Source organism: Dromiciops gliroides, chromosome 3 (assembly GCF_019393635.1).
Source record: "Dromiciops gliroides isolate mDroGli1 chromosome 3, mDroGli1.pri, whole genome shotgun sequence".
NCBI lineage: Eukaryota > Metazoa > Chordata > Mammalia > Microbiotheria > Microbiotheriidae > Dromiciops > Dromiciops gliroides.
Genome location: NC_057863.1, coordinates 159256897 through 159262962, shown reverse-complemented (window position 1 = coordinate 159262962; position 6066 = coordinate 159256897). Strand labels below are relative to the sequence as shown.

Below are 6066 nucleotides of genomic sequence, written 5' to 3'. Positions count from 1 at the left end.
AATTTGAATTCAGGTCCTCCTGACTCCAGGGCCGGTGCTCTATACACTGAGCCACCTAGCTGCCCTGAATATCTTACAATTTTAATCTGTATTCATAGTCAAATTATAATATAGGGATGGGGGCAGATAGGTGGTGCAGTGGATAAAGCACCAGCCCTGGATTCAGGAGGACCTGAGTTCAAATCTGACCTCAGACACTTGATACTTACTGGCTGTGTGACCCTGGGCAAGTAACTTAACCCTCATTGCCCCACCAAAAAAACCCCCGAACAAACAAACAAACAAATAAATAAATAAAAATAATGAGGGGATATCACTTTATATACTATTTATATAAAATGAAGTGCTGACCTTATGGAAGAGCAAAAAGAGCACACTGGATTTAGAATGAGAAGACTAGGGTTAGAATCCCAGTCCTACTACCTTCCACTTATGTGACATTAAGCCAATCACATTGGTGCAGCTAGGTGGCTCAGTGGATAGAGCACTGGCCCTGAAGTTGAGAGGACCTGAGTTTAAATCTCACATCAGACACTTACTAGCTATGTGACCCTGGGCAAATCACTTAATCCCAATTGCCTTAAAAACATCCCATGTCATGCCATCTCTAGTCATCTTGATGTATATCTTGCCACTGGACCTAGATGGCTCTGGAGGAGTGAGGTTGGTGACTTTGCAAAGGCCTCCCTCACTTAAATTCAGTTCACTGAAAGTCATGATGCCACCCTGATGTCCTTATTCTCTTCTAGAACAACAACAACAATAACAGGCCAATCACCTATCCTCTCTAATCTTCACTTTCCTTCTCTGTAAAATGAGGAAACTGGATTAGGTGTTTGATCTGGTAGGCTTTTCCTAAACACACACACACACACACACACACAAGCTAACAAATAAACAAAATTCAAAGGAATAAGAAAATCTGGTTGATTTAAGTAGCCTTGAGGTATCTTAATCCTAGTACACTTCAAGTTTAATCTTTCACCTAAGCAACTCACAAATAATAGACTATTTAAAAGTAAAACTTCAATTTCAAGAGGAACTAGTTGATTCATTGGCATTGTTATTTGTTATTCAGATGTTTCTCTGTTGTATATGACCGCATTTGGGGGTTTTCTCGGAGTGGCTTGCAGTTTCCTTCTCCAGCTCATTTTACATATGTGGAAACTGAGGCAAACAGGGTTAAGTGACTTGCCCAGGATCACACAGCTAATAAGTGTCTGAGGTCAGATTTGATCTCACAAAGATGAATCTTCTTTACTTCAGACCTGGCACTGTATACACTTTACCATCTAAGTGCCCACTAATTGGCATTAACCTTGCTAATTTACTGTGGCCACTTGTGTAGTCAGTAAATAATGCAGCAGCTGCTTAGGAAACCTCAGCTTTATAGAGAGTTGGCCTTAGAATCAAGAAGACCAAGATTCAAATCCTGTCTCTCACAGGTATTGTATGACCTTGGACTAGTCACTTAACCTCTCATTGCCCCAGGCAACTCTCTAAAACTCTTAAATTGTTAGGCTGGTACCAGCTAAATAAATGCTATCTATTATTATGGTGGGGTTCTTTTTTTATTTGTTTATTCTTCTATACCGCTCCCTGACTTTAGGCTTTAAGTTAGGGTCAGCCTCTGTGAACTTCTGGAGGCAATGACTCCAGAATTACTCAGTGGAGGACTGACCCTGCTGCTGCTTTTCCTGGAACATTGAATGCTGTGTAATTCAAGAATCTCAGAGACAACTCAGCTTGGGGAAGTCTGTAAGTTTAGAGTGTGTAGTTGCAGCAGCAGCAGCAGCAGCAGCTAGCACTTTTCATATATTGATTCATTTGATCCTCACAGTAACCCTGGGAGGAAGTTACTGTTATTCCCATTTTACAAATCAGGGAACAGAATGAGAGGTAAGTGATTGTCCAAGGTCACAATGGTTGGTAAATGTGTGTATCTGAAGTCAGATTTGAATTCAGGTCTTTCTGATTGCAGGCTCAGCATTCTATGTGCTATGCAACCTAGCTACCCTCTCTTGTTGCCAGATTTTGAAGCATTACAGTAGTAATAAATGACTGTATTATTGTATCTCCAAAGGAGAATTAGTGGAATTTTTAATGTCTCAACCCCCAGATTCTTGTTTTTTTTTCCCCATGCACACATGTACACACAAACACACACACACACACACACACACACACACACACATATATACACACTTTTTTTTTAAAGGAAGGTTAAGTGCCTGACACCACACCACACTCTCTAATCCTAATAAGAAGGAAACCACCAATCCTTCAAAGACTAATAATGTAGCAATTGCACTTTGCTAAGCCATTTAACTCAACAAATCTCATTTTGGTTCCCCAACCAAGGATTTTTCATTATTTACAGCCTCCCTCCAAATAGAGCTGAACCAAGATAAGTAATTTTGCCCAGAGCCTTGAGAAAAGAAAGTGCTCCCTCCCTAAAAAAAAAAAAAGTAAAGAAAGAGAAAAGAAATATTGAGTGGTATAATCTGAGTTGTCATTTCCTATACTGTAATACTCTTTATACATTTTTTCATGAATTAAAGTCAAAGATAATCCAAAACCATCATTTTCAACTCTTTTCTTAGTATAAATCTTTTTTAAAAGCACTTTTAAAATAGTACAAATTGAGAAGTTCATTCCCCCTTCCCCCTTCTTCTGAGGCAGGTGCTAGTAATCCATGAAATGGCCAAAGGGCAAGCAGCAGGAAAGCAAATAAGACTCAGCGAAAGACCTAAAGAATACACAAACTGGATTAAGAGCCCTAGGGCAAGTGAGGGTTGACAGTTCTATATTGTGAAAACTTTTGAAGTTTTAAAAGGTTTGAAATCTGATGCTTTGTATAAGTAATTGTACTTAGGGAAGCCATGATGCTAAAGTAAGTTTTCTACACTTACTAGCTGTGTGATCCCTAGGCAAGTCACTTAACCCTGTTTGCCTCAGTTTCCTCATTTGTAAAATGAACTGAAGAAAGAAATGGCAAATCACTCCAGTATCTTTGCTAAAGAAAACCCCAAATGGGGTCATTGAGAGTCAGGCGTGACAGAATAAAACCAAAGAAGAAAAGCAAAGTTCTTTTAAAAAACAATAATTGTAAGGGGACAGCTAGGTGGCACAGTGGTTAAAGCACCGGCCCTGGATTCAGGAGTACCTGAGTTCAAATCCAGCCTCAGACACTTGATACTTACTAGCTGTGTGACCCTGGGCAAGTCACTTAACCCCCATTGTCCTGCAAAAACCAAAAAAACAATAATTGTTCTATTATTGTTATTATTTATGGGAGTGACTTTTGAAAACCATCCTTTTACTGTGGTACACTATTTCCTCTAATCCCTCCTGGTCTGAAACTAATAAGAAAGAAAGGGGAGCAGCTAGGTGGCGCAGTGGATAGAGCACCGGCCCTGGAGTCAGGAGTACCTGAGTTCAAATCCGGCCTTGGACACTTAACATTTACTAGCTGTGTGACCCTGGGCAAGTCACTTAATCCCAATTGCCTCACTAAAAAAAAAAAAGAAAGAAAGAAAGGAATATAGCAGGCAAAATATCTGTAAGTTTTAATGACATGGATAGGTCTTGAAATAATAAAGTTTTTCCAGCTATGCTTTCGAATCAGTTTTATTTTTTTTTCATGTTGCATATTCAAGCTATCACCAAAGAGAGCAGACTGTCCAGGTCATTTGCAGGTTTTTATTAGTTTATGTTGGCAGACTACAAAAGACAAACTAACACAGATTCATTCATTTGTTTATTCATTCAACAATTATTAACAGAAAGCCTGATATATTCATGGTGCTATTGGGAACTAAAGGTAAATGAGAAGAAATCTTTTAAAAGGTCCAGATATTACCTGGAATACAGTATACTCCTCATTCTATTTTCCTTAGTCAATTTAGGCACCACCTACACCAAAATAAATATATCCCCCACTCCCCCCCCCCCCCCCCCCCCGACCCGGGGCTACTCTTCTAGCAAAATAGTCACTTTTCCTCTTGGGAGAAGAGAGATGGGACCAGAAAATGAGGTTAGCTAGTCAATTTTACATACTTTGCCAACACCTACTCCAACTCTTTCTTTCTTTTTTGATAAAAAGTATTTTTATTTTGACATCTGAATAAGTAGACTTCTCAGGACACTGCCTTTGGCACATTTTTCAACTTATTCATCAGCTTGTTGCACTGTGCCTTTCTCAGAAACATAGATACCATTCAAAAATTTTCTGATATCCTTAGTTAAATATCATTTCCTTCAAGAATTAACTCATCTTTTTGGGCTTGAGAAACAGCACAAGTCACACCTGGTCTCATGCGCACTCTTCGGATATATTTTTCACCCAAGAAATTTCTGATTTCGACAAGTGAGCCATTCTCTTGAATAACAACATTGATGGGGAAGTGAGCATACACAGACCTCATCTTGTAACCAAAACCCAGAGTAACACCTTTGATCATGTTTTGTACATGACTACAGATAATTCGAACAGTTGCAAGTTCTTCTCGATTTCCCCACCATTTGTCCACCTGGAGCATTTTTTTCTTCTTTCCAAGGAGACCGAGCTCAACCTTGATATGGTTTAAATCCCTATGGAGGATTCCTCTGGGCCCCTTCACAATAACTGTACAACCCTTAAGAGAGATGTCAACATATTCTGGGATGTCGATAGCCTGCTTGCTTAGAATGGTCTTCATTCTGGTGGTGAAAGGGCCAAAAAAAAAAAAAAAGGTCCAATTGTTTCTTTAAGGGAGACCATAACTCCCATATCAGTTTCCAGCTTAAACAAAAATTTATATATTAGTGAATCTATATATTAGTGAACATCAACATTTCTGGGAACTAAGACCAGAAGGTTTGGTTGGATACCTATGTGAAACAAAACTGAGTAGGACATACTTCCCCTCCATGAAGAAGGAAGATGAAATAAGGTTAAAATATTTTTTGAGAAACAATGAACAACTTAAACAAAGTTGCAGGATATAAAATAAATCCACATAAATCATCAGCATTTCTATACATGACCAACAAAGTCCACCAGCAAGAGATAGAAAGAGAAATTCCATTTAAAGTAACGGTAGGCAATAAGAAATACTTGGAAGTTTACTTGCCAAGACAAACTCAGGAACTATATGAACACAATTACAAAACACTTTTCACACAAATAAAATCAGATCTAAATAATTGGAAAACTATCAATTGCTCATGGATAGGCCGAGCTAATATGATAAAAACTACAATTCTGCCTAAATTAATTTACTTATTAAGTGCCATAACCAATCAGACTACCTAAAAATTATTTTATAGAGCTAGAAAAAATAATAACAAAATTCATCTGGAAGAACAAAAGGTCAAGAATATCAAGGGAACTAACAAAAAAAAAATGCACAGGAAGGTGGGCTAGCTGTACCAAATCTGAAGCTTTACTATAAAGTGGCAGTCATCAAAACTATTTGGTACTGGCTAAGAAATAGAGTGGTCGATCAATGGAATATGTTAGGCACAGGAGACACAGCAGTAAATGACTTTGGTAATGTACTGTTTGATAAACCCAAAGACTCAAGCTTGTGGGATAGGAACTCGGTATTTGACAAAAACTGCTGGGAAAACTGGAAGATAGTATAGCAGAAACTAGGCATAGACCAATGTCTTACACCTTTTACTAAAATAAGGTCAACATGATTTAGACATAAAAGGTGATACCATAGGTAAATTAGGAGAGGAAGGAATAGTTTACCTCTCAGATTTATGGAAAGGAGAAGAATTTATGACCAAACAAGAGATAGAGAATATTATGAAATGAGAAATGGATGATTTTGATTACATTAAATTAAAAAGGTTTTATACAAACAGAAGCAATGCAGAAAGCTGGGACACAATTTCTTTTTTTTGGATGAGGCAATTGGGGTTAAGTGACTTGCCTAGGGTCACACAGCAAGTAAGTATCAAGTGTCTGAGGTCGGATTTGAACTCAGGTCCTCCTGAATCCAGGGTCAGTGCTCTATCCACTGCACCACCTAGCTGCCCGGGACACAAAATAGCCAATATTTCTGATAAAGACCT

At 38.3% G+C, this 6066-nt stretch overlaps 1 pseudogene; it reads right to left on the bottom strand.

The window, feature by feature from the left end:
• Window positions 1-4170: 4170 nt before the first annotated feature.
• On the bottom strand, window positions 4171-4700 carry LOC122750310 (annotated as a pseudogene).
• Between the last annotated feature and the right edge of the window lie 1366 nt (window positions 4701-6066).